Raw genomic sequence first — 17841 nt, forward strand, 5'->3', positions numbered from 1 at the left:
TCTATTCTCTCTCCTCTGCCCTCTTTCTCTTCCTCTCTTCTATCTATCTATCTATCTATCTATCTATCTATCTATCTATCTATCTATCTATCTATCTACCTACCTACCTACCTATCTATCTATCTATCTATCTACCTACCTATCTATCATCTATCTATCTATCTATCTATCTATCTATCTATCTATCTATCTACCTACCTACCTACCTACCTACCTATCATCTATCTATCTATCTATCTATCTATCTATCTATCTATCTATCTATCTATCTATCTATCTATCTATCTATCTACCTACCTACCTACCTACCTACCTACCTACCTACCTGTCTGTCTGTCTGTCTGTCTGTCTGTCTGTCTGTCTGTCTGTCTATCTATCTATCTATCTATCTATCTGTCCATCCATCCACACAGACACTAAAACTTCTTCAAATTAGATTTTGTGAATGTAATTGGGTATAAATTAGAGTCAGGGATGTGCTTTAGCTGCATGAGAGGGTGAGATGACATACAAAAACAAACTCAGATGTGTTCAGATATTTTTGTGTTTTTACAAAGTTATTATGGATACATGAATTTATTTAAGTTTCATAACACCCTTTTAAGGTAGATGGGACCAGGGTCATCTCCTTTTCACATATGAGGAAACTGAGGTCCAGAAGAATGATCTTACTTTGATTCATTCATTCAGCTAAGAAGTTGATAGAACTAAGATTTGAGCCCTGATCTCATTCTTCCCAATTTTGTATTCTATTGCTTTGGTTAATTCAGTTCAATTCATCCATCATTTCTTAAGAACTCACTCTGTTGTGCTAGGTGCCAGAGAAAGATGGACATGATACTTGTTTTGTGTTTTATTAACAGTATAATAGTAGAGGAGTTGGGGAAGATGCTTGTAAATAATTGGGATACAATGGAGAGTTTAATACATGGAAAGGAGAAGGCTGAGAAAAGTGTTCTAAGTTGATGCCCTTGACCTTACTGGGGTGAGGTCAAAGAGGGTCAGGGAGGACTTCATGGAATGTAGTATCTGAGTTGGGTCCTGAAACAAGTAGATAGAGATGGAGTGAGAGGCAAAGTGATAATGAGAGACTATGAACCATCTAGAATCCAGATCATAGGATGTGTCATTGGTAGTATTTACTGTGAAACATGACTTGAAATGTAGGTTAGGACTAGAATGCAAAGGGTCATAAATGATGAGATTGGGATGCCATGAAAGACCATTTGAGTGGGGCATCAGTAGGATCATAATGATATATTTTTAGGAAGATAATTTGGACAACAGTATGAAGAATAAGCTGGGCATGGTAGAGAGATGGGAAGGTGAGATAGCTCTAAGAGTAATAAAGAAGAGAAGAACTTAAGGGCTTGAACTAGAGTAATTGTGGTGGGAGTGAAGAAGAGAGACCACATGTGGTCACTGTCTGTTCTCAACAATTCATTAGCTGCAGTAGATGAGGTAGAGAAAAGAGAAAGATGAATCTGAGTTAGATAACTTCAAGAAGGATGGTACTTAAAACACATACACACACACACACACAAAAAATTAAGGGGAGGGAAAACCATAGGAAGAAAGATGATTGGCTGTGTTGTCTTGGGATTTCTTCGATGATACATTATGGATGAACATGTGGCAGCTACATTTTCAAGTCCAAAACTTTGGAATTATTTTCTCCTAAGCTTTTATCATTTGGAAAGCCTAATAATGGTTGTAAACAGAAGTAAAAGCCCTGTCTTAATGGTCCTCAGTGCAGGGTAGGATATTCACATCACAAAGAGGATCTTATCATCTTGTCTTTCACAAATTTTCAGACTTAGTGGAATTTTCCTTGCTTCTATGTTAAAGGCAATAATTTTTCCTATTGTCATGGGATCTTTAGTTCAATAAGTTAAAAAAAAGATGCTCTCATTTTTCTTTCTGAAATCCTATCCCTCTCCTCCTCCTTCCTACCTTCCCTCCCACACTGGGACAAAAAAAGGAAAACAAGAAAGAGATGTAGGCTTAAGTCTTGCATCTTGCCATTTGTATTTCAGAAATATGATTTCCAAAAAGTCAAATTTTTATAATTTAATTTGAATCTGCAGAAGAAGGCTATTTGGTAATTGGCCTAGTTTTCATTCCCCTCTGTGCTTAGATATTTTCCAATACATGGTACCTTTTATCAGACCATAGAAACTCTCTATTTAGATTGCAAGACTGAGGAGAGCTATGGATGTTAGAGTATAGATGTCTTGCTGCCATATAATACTAATAGGTCACATGTGTGTAGTGATTTGACCTTTACAAAGTTCTTTCCTTACAATAACCCTTTGTGGCAGATAGTGTGGTGGTATTGTCCCCATTTTAGAGATTAGGGCACATAGGAAGAATTTAGTAAATGTTTATTGACTTGCTGATGCTCAGAGTGGTAGAGTAACATGACCTGGATCATCTAGCCAGGTTATGAATTCAAGTCTTCTGACTTCAAGTCTAGTCCAGTCCTCCTACTAAACGATACTCATTCTCTTGATGCTGGCCATTCTAGAAGTCCTTTGCCCTTTCTTCTTTTTTCTACAGTGACTCAATGATTGATTATTTTGTCTGTTAACATTTCATATTAGTTAGTAAATCGATAATTAACATTGCTCCAAGCCTTGTAGGAGGTGATCTGCTTCCTTACACAAAACACCAGGTTTTAGAGTAATTAGCATCTCCTTGTTTTAGTACCAATCTTCCTCTTCATTGTTATTTTCTATTTCATTTATTTAATCTCAATGGTTTATACATCTTCTCACCTTTGCTTACAACTTTTCCCCTGCTTATCTAATTTCTATCCTTGCTTCAAACCCAATCAAAGGTCCAATGAAACCCTATCAAAGCTTCAAGGTTCAAATTATTGTTTAATGAAACCTTCTTCATCTTACTATCCCTTAGAAATTGTGCCCTTCTCTGAATTCCTGAAGCATTTATTGTCTTTAATATTTAATTAATCATGCCATTCATTTGTACACACATTCATTCAGATAGTTCAAATGTTTAAGGACCTGTTATGTGCAAAGACTCAAAGATGAATAAGGAAAAAGGAAGAAAACAGACATTTATTAAACACCTACTATGGGCCAGGCATTATGCTAAGCACTTTACAAGTATTATCCCACTTGATTGTGGTAGATACTATAGTTATCCCCATTTTACAGTTGAGGAAACTAAGGCAGACAAAGATTAATTGATTAGTCACCATGTTAGTAAATTTCTGAGGCCATTTTTAACTCAGGTCTTCAGAACTCCAGATCCAGCATTCCATCTACTGCACCACCTAGAAGCCTCATAATAGGATACAGTCTCTGCCTTCAAGAAACATAAAGTCTGTTAGGAGTGATGGAAAGATTGATACAGCAATTATATCGTTCTTGTGATATTAAGTGCCCCCCAAAATTACAACACAAATTAGGATGTGATATGTACACAAAAGATGCCCATGGTACTATGAGTGCTCACACGAAGGGAAAGTCAGTTATCCAAGAGAATAAGGGAAGTTTCCATGAATAAGATGGCATTTGAGCTGGATCTTGATGAAAAGTGGAATTTGAATAAGTGATAACAGGTTTGGAGAGTGAATTCCAGTTATAGGGAAATGGCATGACTAAAGAAATCAACTAATGAGGAAATGACAAGTGGTCCAGTTTAACCAGATCTTTGGAGACTTGATAGGGAGTAGTGGGAGATAATGATGGAGATGTCAAGTGGAACTAGATGGTGAAGGATCATCAGTGCTAGGCTCAAATTTCATTTAGTACATGATTGGGAGGTAGCAGAGGGGAGGCAGAATACATTCAGATCTTTGATTAGAAAGATCAGCCTTCCAATTGTGTACAAGGGAGATTGAATAGAGGAGAAACTGGAAGTGGGGAGACCAGATAAGAGGAAGTAGTAAGAGTCCAAGTAGAAGGTCTGGTCTAGGGTGTTGGTAATGGGAATGGGGAGGAGGGGATAGATATGAGATAATGTTTACTGGTTGGATGTTGAGAAGTCAAAGATTATATTAGCACTTTTGACTTGAATGGCTAGGTATTCAGTTAATGGATATCAGAAAGTCACATGGAGGAGCAGGTATTGGGGAAAAGATGGTAAGTTTAGCTTCAAATATGTTGATGTTGAGATGCTGCTGAAGTATGAAGACAAAGATTTCATGCAGGCAATTAGCAAAATGGTGTGGGAGCTCAGAGAGAGGTTCAGACAAGAACCATGGATTTGGGACTTGTCTGTGATGTTCAAGTCAGGATATGGATGAAATTTCTCAGAAAACTGTCAAGAGAGAATGAATGAGTCCTGGGAAATAGCTACATTAAAGGGGGTTGTGGGAGAAAAAGGAATCAGCAAAGAGTATAGGCAGTGCAAAGAGATAGGAGGATTAATCAGGTGAGTTTGCTTTATTAGAAGCAGAAACAGGAGAAGATACCAAGAATGGGACCATCAAAAGTGCCAAGTACTGCAGAAGGTCATTGAGGACGATGGTTGTAAAAAGAGCCAGTGGAGCTGGTGATTTGGGAGTCTTTGGTGACATTGGAGAGAGAAGTTTCATTAGAGGGGTTGGAAGTTTGATTACAACTTGAGAAAATAGGTGATGAAAAAGTAAGGGAAGGGTCATAAACTGCTTTTTTTCTAAAAAGTCAGGAATTAAAGGAAGATACGAGAGTACAAAATCAGAGTTGGAAGGGGCTTCACAATTGTAGGATATGCAGCCTCAGGCAAGGGTTCAGGAGCATAGAATTTCAAGCTGGAAAGGATCTTAGAATCACCTAGTCCAGCCACACATTTTACAATTAGGGAAACTGAGACCAAGAATGGTGAACTGACTTGCCCAAGGTCACTGAGATATCAAGTGTAAGAACTAGGATCAAAACCCAGGTAGGTCCCCCAACTCCACATTCAGTACTCATCGGACTGCACCTCATCTGACTGCACCTACCATTTACACCTTTTTCTGAACAGGATTCCGCTTCACAAATTTTCATGCATCTAGCCTCTGTGTGAAGACCTCTAGTGACAGGGAGCTCATCACTTCTCTAGTTAGTCCATTGCATTTTGGGACACATCTAATTTCAGTCAGGAACTTAGCTAAAATCTGCCTCTTTGGAACTTTCATTGAGTAAGATATATTTTCAAGGAAATTAAAGAGTTAAAGTACCTGCACCCACTGTGAAACTATCTATTCCCGAGTTGTTTCTGCTTTGCTTCTACTTGGAAAAGAAAGGGCTGATAATGAAGAGGGTTCATTTTGCAAACCAACCTATTATGGTTCCCTTTTGGTTAAATTAATTCCTGCCCCCCAAAGAAAAAAAAGGTTGAGTTGAGGTAGAAACAGATGAGATTTTTTTCTTCATTTAAATAAAAGTCTGAGTGATAGAGAAAAAAATGCCTTCTGAGGCTAATATTTGTTCTGTTTCTGTATCTAAGAGCCTGTGAGTCCAGCCAAAGTGGGAAGGAACAAAACCACAGAGGAATTGCTCTTAGTGACATTTGACACTTCCCAAATGATGCCTACTTGACACTGAGAATCCAGTTTGCTCTTACTTGACAGACTTATGCAGTTCATAGATGTGGAGTGATGTGGGAACTCATGAACAGAAGTGGGGGCTTTCATTTCCACGGTTCTTAACTTGCATATACTGAAGGAAAGGCTGGCATATTTCATGAGCCGAACATTATATTTCCTTCTCATTCCAAGGTATTGTGTCTATGTTAAAGAGTGCTCAGAAAATGCCTAAAAGGGAAAAATGAAAATAAAACCTTTTGGTCTCATTTTTTAAGTCAGTAGGATGGTAGACAATTTAACATTTTTTCAAACCAGAAAGAAAGCTAGCCCTTGAGGGATTATTCAGAAGTACCAACACAAAGTACATGAAGGTGAATGTCTGGAAGGAAAACCAAATAATTCCCGTTACTGTTCAACATGGAAATAGTCAAAAGAATGTTTCACCTGTACTCTTTTTCTACCAACTGTCTTTTTAAGATAAAAAGAGTAAAAATAGTAACAAAACTTCTTTAAGTAAAAACCCTGAAAACCTCTATCATTCCCAAACAAGAGTTGAGTTGAAAAGCATATTATAAATGCTTACTCCATGCCAGGTTAAGAACTGGGGGTATAAAGCAGAGGTAGGGAACTTCTAGTCTTGAGACCTCATGCAACCCTCTAGGTCCTCAAGTGGGGCCCTTTGACTAAATCCGTTTGGATTCAGGGTCTCAGCTGGAGACCTAAGGGGCCGCATGTGACCTTGAGGACACAGATTAAGTTAAGGATCTGATTGATCCTCCTTACTTGTATCTTCTTTTAATATTTAAAAGGAAATCCTTAGAAGCCATTCACTGCCTCTGATGAGAAAGCTTGTGGAGGTTGTCAGGAAGCATTCCACAGAGGGTTGGAAAGTCATGGATAACTTAACTTAATACAGGTTTGTTGCTTGGTTAATTGAATGACTAGCCATGTATAAAGGCATTATGACATTGTGTACAAAGCAGAAGTTAATGTTCAATAACTTAAAAGCCTAGAATTTATTTGTGATCTCTAATTTTTTATGCCATGAATAGTTTGCCTCCTAAAAGCAATCTGATTAAGAATAGCTAAGAGTGATAAAGTAGGATAGAGCTACATGTTCCTGGCAACCTCACAGAGATGTACTTTGGAAAGTCAAAATAGAAATTCTTAAATTGACTCATTCCCACAGCTCTTTAACTTTGAAAATGGAATCATAATGCTGGATAGAGCAAGACTTCTTAGTTTTATGACTGCTCCTCCTTGTGCTTTAATCTGTAATATGGGGGAGAGGATATTTGTATTATACAATGCTGTGGGGTATGAATTATCAGGAAAATGCACCTTAAAGTATTATGGAAGTATAAGCGATGTGGTAGAGTGAAAAGAGTGTTAGACCTGGATTCAGTGCGTTTGAATCACATCTATGCAACTCTGAGCAGGGTCGTTTCAGTTTCCTCATCTGTAAAATGGAGAAAATATTATATTAATATATGATTTTGCACTACTCATGTAAGTATGAATTCCCACAAGTGTTGTTTAAATGTAACTTGCAAGAGGCATTGATAGTCATTTCAGGAATATTGTCTCTAATTCACTGAGAGTCTGTGATTCCTACCTCGCAGGGAGCTGGAGAAGAACCATAAGGCTGGGGGCTTGTTTTTTCATCTTTGAGAAAGTTACTTAACTGAGATTACATCTATCTTTCTCCACCCCCTGCCAACACTTGCAGACCTAAGAATATGATTATTTTTAGGCATTCACAGTACAAGTCACTTGCATGGTCAGTAGCCCTTAGGAGGGAAGGGTAGCCCCAAGCTTCTTCCTGGCTTGGTCACTTCCCACCAAATGCTCGTGACAGAACAGACATTCAATAATAGAGACTACACAAGTAAACCTATTATCCAAGCAAAATAGCAAAGAGAAACTGTAGAATTTATGCAGGTCTGCATATGCCAGAAAAAATACAAGAGAGAACAACTTTTCTGAAGTGAATGCGTTGATATTAGCTTGAATCAAGAAAGACCTCTATATCACCCCATGTGAAGGAATCATATCTCTAGGGTGGCAAGCTGAAAATCAGTGATGGGTTGAAGACTAGTCTTCCTCTTTATCTCTATAGCTTCCATGTCTTTAATCTCATCTGGAGTCCACCCAAACAATACACAATACCTGTAACCAAGAGTGACTCTTTGGAAGATCTGCTACCAATTCTATCTATGAGCTTGAATGAACATCCTCTGTACCAACTCTGAGATAACAACATGCAAAACACTTCAGGCTTGGGTGAAAATGCTTAATACATTAACATTGGACAAGATCAGATGGGTCCATCAGGCACCTACGTTGGCAATGGATGTGTAACAAATGTAAATCACTCAGTAGCATACCATTATTGGTTGAGAACTACTTGCTTGTGATGCTTTCAAACACACCTGGGAGAAATTAAATCTAGGTATGTACCAGTTGGGAAACTGAAGTTTATGGAGTTGGTGACTTGCTCAAGGTAATACGCATAGGATAAAACCATAGAATATGGAGAATAGGGCCCTTTGTAACACCACCTATGCACTTCTGGTTTGGAAGAAAGTTTTTTGAAGAATTTGAGGTAGGGTGTGACCCTGAGCAAATCACTTTACATCCCTCAGTCTCAGGTGCCTCATCTGTAAACATGAAGCTTCAAGGTCCCGTTGAGCTCCAAATCTGTGATGATTTTTTTGATTAATTCACAATTCTTTAAGAAAAGAGTGGACTTTTCTAGGTCATTGCTATGTTTGTATTGTGACCTTAGGATTTGTAGTAGAGAAGGAGCATGGGAGATCCAGAGAGTTCAGCCTTCTAGCTTGGGATTTTTCTGTGCTTAGGCATGTGTCTATCTTAATGAATTATTATGCAGACTCAAACAGAAAGAATTCAAAAAACTAAAAGTGGGAGGGTAATAGATGGAAGGAAAAAAAACTGTGTATCTTTGTGCTTGTGGGTGATAGCATATGATACATAGAGGACCAGAAGAGTTGTGCAAGTTGGAGAATGCATGCTGGATTACCCCATGAACCAAGGTGTAAATAAATGAAAAAGAGCTATGTGAAAAGCTTCTGTTGCAAAGGGTTTGCCTTATCTTTTGTCTGAGCAGAAGGTACAGGATGTTCATGACTACCAGGAAAGGGAAAAGAGGATAAAATCTTCTGTCAGCCCTGCTTCATTTGGTGGAATCAAATGAAATAATGAAAACCCCTGGCATGGGTATAGCACAGACTACTAACGGAAGACAGTGCTGTAATTATGAGCATTAGATGACAAATTTCAGTATAAGATGGCTTTGGCTACCTTTGCTCTATTTTTAAAAAGGCAAATATAAAGGCCTCCTTCCACCATTGTCTCATATGCACTACAGGTGAATGATCACAACTGGCATGTACTTTTCCAGTTTATGTTGATGAGGAGCAAATGTCATCTGTCTCTAACCAGGCAAAATAGCTTTGAGTCAATAGTTTTTAGTCAGAAGGCTTTGATCCTGATTATGCAACTTATTACCTTTGTGCTGTTGGCCAAGTCATTTACTCTCCTCTGAGTCTCAGTTTTTACCTCCGTAAAATGATAGGCCTAGGATCTGGAGAAAAACCAACATATACAATGACTATGGTGGAAATGGAATAACAAAAAGGAAACTGAATTCAGTGTAAGGATCAAGATTGTTCCCTAAAAAGAGGTGAAAAAATGCACCTTCCTCCCTTCTGCACAGAGATGGAGTGAAACATAATACATTAGTTACTTTTGCTGAGTTACTTTTTGCCCCTCTTGCTTTTAAAAAATGTTACATAAGGTGGATAGAGGATGAGACTTACAGTCAGAAGTTTAGGTAACATAAAAAATAGATTTCAATAAATATTAAAAATTATATAGGACTGAACTCTAAGGTTTCTAGATTTATGTTTATGATCCCATCATTCTGTTCCATTGTATTGCAATTTGTCCTTATGAGAACCCTAAGCCCTTTGTAACACCAATGATCCACTCTTCTATGTGACTTCCACATTGAACCTGTTTATCTTTTGTGACCAAGAAGATATTCCTTAGGGCAGCAGCTTCTTAGAAGGCAAATGAAAGATATCCAGGAATGTTTGAGTCAAGGGATGGTCCTCGCTGAAATTTTTTAAGTGACACATATTTTGACCAGTGCAAAGGAACTAAATACATATTATATACATAATATATATTAACTAAATACATATTAAATGCATAAATACATATTAAATACATAATTGTAAAACCAGGAAAAGGATGAGTAGATAACAAATGGACAGATTCTATGCTCCATTTCTGTCTACCCCAGCTCCCGCAGATGCTCAAACATAACCACTGAAGATTCAGAAAAGAAAGTTCTTGCACCCCACATCCTTGGCACTGTCACATGGTTCAACATCAGAAACTGATAGATGGAAATGACATTAAAGAAGCAACATGATCATCTGCTTTGCTGCTGAATTATAAGAACCATGGGATTTTTCCAAATGACTTGAAGATGAAACTTTCCATATTTCTGGTTTCCCCATTCAAGTTTAAACATCTTGAGAGTAGGGATGGTTTTGCTTTTCTCTTTGTATATCCAATGGATTAGCAGAATGTGTGGTGTGGCTGCCACGAAAGTCAGTGTAGTCATGAGCTGCATTCGGAGAAGTCTAGTGTCTAGGACTGGATTTAGTGTGTGTGGTCAGACTCTATCTGGAACACTGAGTTTCATTTCAGGTGCCACATTTTAGAAAAGACATTGATAAGTGGGAAACCTCAGAGACTGGGAAGGGGTCATGTTTGTCTGCCACATGAGGAGAAGTTGAAGGAATTGGAGCTGTTTCAACTGGAAAAGAGAAGACTTAAGTTGGATAGCACTTCTATTTTTAAATTGTTAAAGGTCGTAAAGAAAACAGTTAGGCTTATTCTGTTTGGTTCAGAGAGCACAAGTCAGAAGGAAAGATAGAAGCTGCAGAGAGATTTTGATTTGATGTCAGGAAAATACTTCCTAACAATTAGAGTTATCCAAAATTGTAGTGGGCTGCCTCTGGAAGTAGTGAGTTCCCCTTTACTGAATGTCTTCAAGCATAGACCAGATGACTATTTTCAGCATAATATAACATTATTATATTATACAAGGGATTCTCTTTTAAGAACAGGTTATATTAGATAGCTCCTCAGGACTGTTTACCTCTTGAACTCTGGGATTTTATGATCCTGGCATCTTGTCTTAGATCTCCTCTAAATGATTACATGACTTTAGATAAGTTACTTTATTTCTCTGAGCCTCAGTTTCCTTATCTGTAAATTGAAGGGACTAGACTAGGAAGTTAAAAAGTTATTGAGAGAAATTGCCTCCCAGTTTTCAAGTCATCTAGACTGACTGCCTCATTTTGAAGAGGGGGGAAAGTGACCAAGGGAAACGAATTGCCTTGTTCAAAGTCACAAGAGTAGTAATTGACATATTTCAATAAGTATGAAAGAAGTAACATTGTTCTTAGAGTGGGAAATGTTTTATACTTAATGGTTTTTTCTAGGAATTCATTCAAATCTTGTATACTTCTCTATCTTTCCAAATGTAAATAAAAAGTAACAAGTATTGAAAGAGAGAGAAAGAGAGAGAGAAAGAAAGAGAGAGAGGGAGAGAGGGAGAAAGAGAGAAAAAGGGAGACAAACATGGAAATGAACTTTCACATCACTGTCCTACTTAAAAGGTTTTCAATTGGAGGGTGAGAATTTATTTTCCCATTCTTCTGATGTAGTGAAGAAGAAATGCGATCTATATTCTATGTCATTTAAGAACACAAATTCTGAAAACACTTCACATGTAGACGAGCATTCATGTCCATCAGCTCCCATGCCTCTAACAAAATCCTCCTCCTTTCCTCTGCCTAGTGAAAGCCTTCTTCACTCTCAAGTCTTAGTTCGAAAGCTGCCTATTCCATCAAACCCAGCCTGATCCCCCTTCCCCCCAAATGAAAACAATCTTTTTCTCCCTCAGATCTTTTAGAACAATGTCCCCAGATTTTTCCTTTGCACTTATTGTGTCTTTTCCCTCATTGTGCTTTTGTATATGTGTTTTATCCTTCTTACTGGATTAGAACCTTATTGAAGGCAGGGACTATCATTTTTTCATTTTTCTATACCAAGCCGAGAATTTAGGATCTTGCACATATTAGGTACTTAATAAATGCCGAATTACTCAAGTAGTCATTGAATGGGAACCTGTTTCAGTGTTAGCATTGGTGAGCTATGGACCCCGAATGAATTATTTGTTGAATCAAATTACTTTTCTTTAGATCATATTAGAATATTATGCCATAGTCTTCAAATTCCACTTTTTGTATTATCAGTTCTGTTAATGACTTTAAACCAAGGATAATCTTGATAGCAAAGTGTGGTTTGCTTTTTTTTAACTTCAGGATTGTGAGTCAATTCAAAATTATGGTGTGATGGAAAGAACTCTAGATTTTGGGGTTTTAGGAAAGTGAGTTCTTTCCTGACTGTCATTTATTGGCTCTGGGACATGGAGCAATTCACTTTACCTCTCTGTGCCTTAGTTTCTTCATCTGCCAAATGTTGCGTTTGAATGAGATAATTTCAAAAGTCATTTCTAGCTTTGATGTGAGGTGATTGTTCTTATACAATCTTGAATTATTTGATGTTGGTCTAGCTTTGGGATGAGCTGCTCTGAATTATTCAGTAGCAGATGATCCCACATTATCTTTGTTGTTTCTTTTTCTTTCTGCTGAACATCCTTTTGCTTTTTCATTCTCTCAAAGTCAGCAAAGTGACTGTGGAATACATTAAGGTAAAAGGAATTTAATTGGGTTTTTGAATTCTTTAGTTGGTATTTTTTCAGTCTTGTCTGACTCTTTGTGACCCCATTTTGGATTTTCTTGGCAAATATACTGGAGTGGTTTGCCATTTCCTTCTCCAGCTCATTTTGCAAATGAGGAAACTGAGGCAAATGGGCTTAAGTGACTTGCCCAGGGTCACCTAGGATGTGTCTTAGGTCAGATATGAGCTCAGAAAGTAAATCTTTCTGGCTCCAGGACCAGCACTCTATCCATTGTGCCCCTAACTTCCCACTTTAATTGGCTTTAGGTTCCTAAAACCTGTTAACAGAACTTTTGAAACACTTGTCTTAGTAATTTACTGTTATCAGAAATAGTTTTCTCTCCCTCAAAATTGGATTTGGTTTGTGATTATAATATTATTATAATTAATAATGTATATATAATAATATATAATATAATTATAATTAATAACATAATATATTATATAAGTAATAATATATATTATAATTCCTTGACTTTATACATGAGGAATCCATAAGCTTCACTACTGCCAGAGGGGTCTTTGACTTGCAAAATGGACAAGAGCCCCAAATTTAGAAGAAGGCAAAGAGACAAATGTAGCCTTTTAGAGAGATTCTACAGAAGTCTTCTGGGAACCTTCATTAAATAAAGAGATCGTTGGGATTTTTTTCCACTATATCTAATTTCACTTCAAAACATTGACTTCCTTATTCCTTCATAGATACATATAAGTAGCATTACTTTCATGGGTGTATTTCCATCATATTGAGCCATTCCAACTTGGCATGCCCTTCCAGAAATTGTTCCTTAGGTGTAATCTTCCAGCAGAGCAGCCAGGTGGCACCATGGTGCATGAAGCACTGGGCTGGCGATCAGGAAGGCTCATCTTCCTGAGTTCAAATCTGACCTCAGACACTAGCTATGTGATGCTGGGCAAGTCACTTAACCCTGTTTACCTCAGTTTGTCTTCTGTAAAATAAGCTGGAGAAGAAAATGGCAAACCACCACAGTATCTCTGCAAAGAAAACCCCAAGTGGTGTCACGAAGAGTCAGATATGACCAAAAAAGTACTGAACAACTACAAGTCTTCAAAAATGAGAAATTAAAGGGTGAATTTACTTAAGTCCTAAGGACAAGTATACTTCAATATTCTCTTTATTATGTAGAAATAAAATAGATTTCTGAAAGGACAAATGGGAATGATTCCATTTCTAGGCAACACGCTCTGTAATCCAAGGCAGAATGTGATCAACTTCATAAGTTAGTTCCAAACTGACTGTGGGGTTTTCTAAGAGGGTGAAACTATGTCTAGATGTTTAAAAGACTTCCTGAAGGAAAAGGTATTTAAGCTGGGCCTTGAAGGATGGAGTAGATTTTGAAAGATATGAGTATAGGAGGCAAGTGTAAATGAACCATTTTAACACAAAGATTTCTGGTAGTCTTGACATTTACATAGTGTTTAAAGATAATATGTAGTTAAGCATGGGAGCAAAATTCAGTCAGTTGTTTGTTTAATAGAGTAATATAACGGGCACACAACATACGCCTCAGATAAACATTTTGCAGGGGATAAGTGTTCTCTGAGGAACTGAAAACAAGCCTGGATTTATCCAAGTGTAGGCACTGCGATTGACCTTTTTCTGAGATTTGTTCAAGCAAACAATATACTCATTCATTTCCTCCCCCTGCTTGAAGTAGCCCATTCAACAGCCAGATTGATTTCCTGCTGGATTCTGAATGTTCTATATGTCAATGTTATTGTCCCATGGCTAGACCTAAAAATCTGCATTTTTTCTTTTGGGGAAAAAAAATTTGATAGTATGTATAGGAAGGTGTGATTCCATGGGCAGTTGAGCAAAATGAGGGGCAAATCTTGCTCTCACCCCTGTTGATGTTGAAGGGAGTGGTCCTAGGAAATATGGGTATCATGGCAATGGGATCCAGAAAACTGTGCCCAGTCTTTGTACTCAGCAAATGATCAGGAAGCAAAGAGCAGGGATAGCAGACATTGGTAGAAGCACCTTGGAACAAAAAGCCCTTTCCCCCTGGCTATTTAAAACTTGGTTCATAGTTTAATTAAAGGTTCTCTATTCTGATCCTGCCTCCCTCATTTTCTCTCAGTAAAGTGGCCTTTAAAGCACAAATTCCTCATTTTGGAAGACAAATAAATTTTGGAGTGGGGAAACTTGAGTTTCAATCTAAGCTCTACCATTTATATCTCGCATAATTCCGGGTGCAAAAATAGTGGGAGATAGAACTAAGAATCACTAAGTCTTATCTGTAAAATGAAAGGATTAAATTAGATGATCTCTAAGTCCCTTCTAGTTTAAATCCTATTAATTGAGGCTTTCCTTCTGTAAGCACCAACACTTCATTTTAATCTTTTGGGGCTGTGAACTTTTCTAAAATGTACTATGCCATTCATAATTTTAAAACAGAGCATATTAAATGAGATTGAATCTGTTTTTGGTGACTCAGAGTCATTATACTTCTGGATTATAATGCAACTATGCCCTCAAGGCTATCATGGGCAGAGGGTGATTTTTTTTTTCCTGTCCTTAATCTCCCCAGACTGGTATTTTTTTTGGTTTATGTATCTGCTTGTTTTTGTTTTTGTTTTTTCATTTATTATCTTCATAAAACCATAGAATTTTGGACTTGGAATATTGGAATTATTTTGATACTTTCCCAACAATAACCCAATTAGATATATAATGCTGAACATTATGATCCTTTTTTTTTACAGATGAGGAAATCGATACTACAAAAATGTCACACAGTTACTAATTGTTAGATTCAAGACTCAAACTCAGGTCTTCAGATTCTGAATCCCAAGTTCTCTTCATTTTATAAAGCTCTGTCTTTTATTTTCTGAAGTCTACATAGAGGAAATAGCTTGCTAAAGGTCACAAACTCTAGGTTAAAAAGACTCAAAGGCCATTCTCATGGCTTCTGTGAACTCTGTGGTTTTCTCCTGGTTTGGTTTCCTTCTCTTTGGCCAACCCTCTATAGGTCTCCTTTGGCACATCATCATCCATCTCCTGCCTACATGAATGGCTTCCAAAGCCTCCATCCCAGGCCCTCTTCTCTCTCTCCACTCCTTCATTGGTGATCATATATACTCCTAGAAGTTCAGTTATGATTGAGAAATCAAGACTCCCAAATTTATATAATAAATCCTAATCATTCTCTTGAATTTCTGTCTTGCATCTCCAACTATTTCCTGAATTTTTCTAAGTAAATGTCCTGTTGGTGCCTCAAAATTAACATTTCCCAAACTAAACTCATCACCTCTCCCAAGAAAACTCATCCATCTCTCTTTCCCACTTCTCTATTTCTGTTGAGGGCAGCACCATTCCCACATTCCCCTCTTCCCTCTAGTTACCTAGATTCAACACGTTAATCATTTTGACTTGTCTGTTCCCTTCTGGCTCACATCTCATCAGCTCTGTTGATTATAGCTCTGAACCATTTCTGGCATCCATCTTTTTTTCTCTGTAGTCACTACATTTAAGTCACTTCTCCTCTCTTCCATGGACTATTCAGTCTCTTGTTGAGTCTCTTCCTAACTCTTTAATCTGCTCTGCACACAGTTGCTAAGATGAGTTTCCTAAGACATAGACCTGACCACATCACTCTCTTTCAAAAAACCAAAACCCCGAGTAACAAACAAACAAAAAACCAAACTCTTTAGAATGACTTCGTGTTGCCTCTAGGATAAAATACAAATTCCTTGACCTGGCATTTAAGGTCTTCTGCAATCTGACTCTAACTTCTCTTATCTTACATTATTCTCTATTATACTACCAATGTTCCAGCCAAATGATGCTATTAGGTCTTTCCCAAGTTTGAAATGCATTTGCCTAAATAACATCCACATCTGTCGTTGCTCAGCTTAAGTGCTACTTTCTCCTTCTTGGCCTTCTTGGCCTTCACAGCTGTATTTCCCCTCCCTAAATCTTCTTAGAGCTGTTAGAACTCACCTGTGCCTTCTCTATTCCCGACCTTGTATTATTTATTTAATCTCTTGTATCCATTTAGTAGAAGGGCGGTTCTTTGAGGCAGGAATTTCTTGGTTTTATCTACAAAGCTACAGTGCTTAGAATAGTACCTTTCACATAGTAGTTGCTCAAGAAAAGTTTGTTGAATTGTGCAATGACTAACTTTAATAGACTTGGCTCTTCTCAGCAGTATAATGATCTAAGACAATTTCAAAAGACTCATGATGAAAAATGCTATCCACACCCAAAGAAAGAACTATGGAGTCTGAATGCAGATAGAAGCATACTATTTTCTATTTCTTTGTGGTTTTTTTCTCTCTTGAGGTTTTTCTCCTTTATTCTGATTCTTCTTTCACAACATGACTAACATGGAAATATGTTTAATATGATTGCACATGTATAGCCTACATCAGATTATTTGCCATCTTGGGGAGGGGAGGCAGAGAGTGGAGGAAGGGAGAAAAGAATTTGGAACTCAAAATCTTACAAAAATGAATGTTGAAAACTATTTTGACTTGTAATTGGAAAAAATAAAATACTCTTAAGTGGGAAAAAAGGAAAAAAAAACTTTTGTTGGGGTACAGTAGAAAGAACCCCAGTTTTGGAGTCAAACATTTATTACCTGTGTGACCTTGAAAAAAATCACACACTCTTTGGGCCTTAGTTTTCACATCTAAAATGTAAAGGTGTTGGACTACATGGCTTCTGAGGCTCCTTCCAGCTTTATCTATATCATGAGTTGAGTAAGAGAATACTACTACTAGGAGACTAGATAATTGTCATCACATATTTGAAAGACTTTCTTGTAGAGATTGGAATTGACTTGTTCTGTATCTCTGTCTCAGCAACAAAGTCAACCCCCCCATTCTTATCTGTCAGATTATTGGAATTATTAAAGGAGAGAGGTTAAATTATCATGGACTAAATCAGGAATAGGTAACCTGCAGCCTTGAAACCACATGTGGCCCTCTAGTTCCTCAAGGGTGGCTCTTTGACTGAATCTAAACTTCACAGAACAAATCCCTTTAATAAAAGGATTTGTTTCCTGAAGTTTATTCAGTCAAAGGGCTGCACTTGAAGATCTAGAGGGCCACATGTGGCCTCAAGCCCACAGGTTCCCCATCCCTGGACTAAATAGTCTTTAAGGTTCCTTCTAAAGTTGAAAGGAAATCTATCACAGTAGACCCTTATTAGAATTTAGAGTTGGAGGACAAGTAAAACACCCATTCTGTTTATAGCAACAGAATCATTAATTTGCATGGAAGCACCAACATTCTTGTAGGATAAAGTGAGTAGATTGCCATATATAAGTAAAAGAAGTTTTTGAAAACAGAGATGATTAAAATAATATGCATAATGACAAAAACAATATAAATGGAAAGGAAACTACAAAAACCTAAGTGATGTATAATTATAATGGCTAAACTTGATCCCAAAGAAGAGATGAGCAAATACATCCTCTTTCTGTCCCTGAAAATGTAGGGAAGTATGGGTA

At 37.4% G+C, this 17841-nt stretch overlaps 1 protein-coding gene across 4 annotated transcripts in view; it reads left to right on the top strand.

Annotated features, from left to right (window-relative positions):
- Nucleotides 1-17841, top strand: part of JAKMIP1 (janus kinase and microtubule interacting protein 1) — a 252553-nt gene that overhangs the window by 86301 nt on the left and 148411 nt on the right. Inside the window, exon 1 of one of the 4 annotated variants that reach the window (XM_072620190.1) lies at nucleotides 17586-17634. The exons of the other annotated variants lie outside the window; for them this stretch is intronic. The gene's annotated coding sequence lies outside the window, so the exon portion shown is untranslated. Of the gene's footprint in view, nucleotides 1-17585; nucleotides 17635-17841 lie in introns of those variants that run through there. 4 annotated transcript variants of the gene reach the window in all.

The sequence above is a fragment of the Notamacropus eugenii genome, chromosome 6, assembly GCF_028372415.1.
Source record: "Notamacropus eugenii isolate mMacEug1 chromosome 6, mMacEug1.pri_v2, whole genome shotgun sequence".
NCBI classification, from domain to species: domain Eukaryota; kingdom Metazoa; phylum Chordata; class Mammalia; order Diprotodontia; family Macropodidae; genus Notamacropus; species Notamacropus eugenii.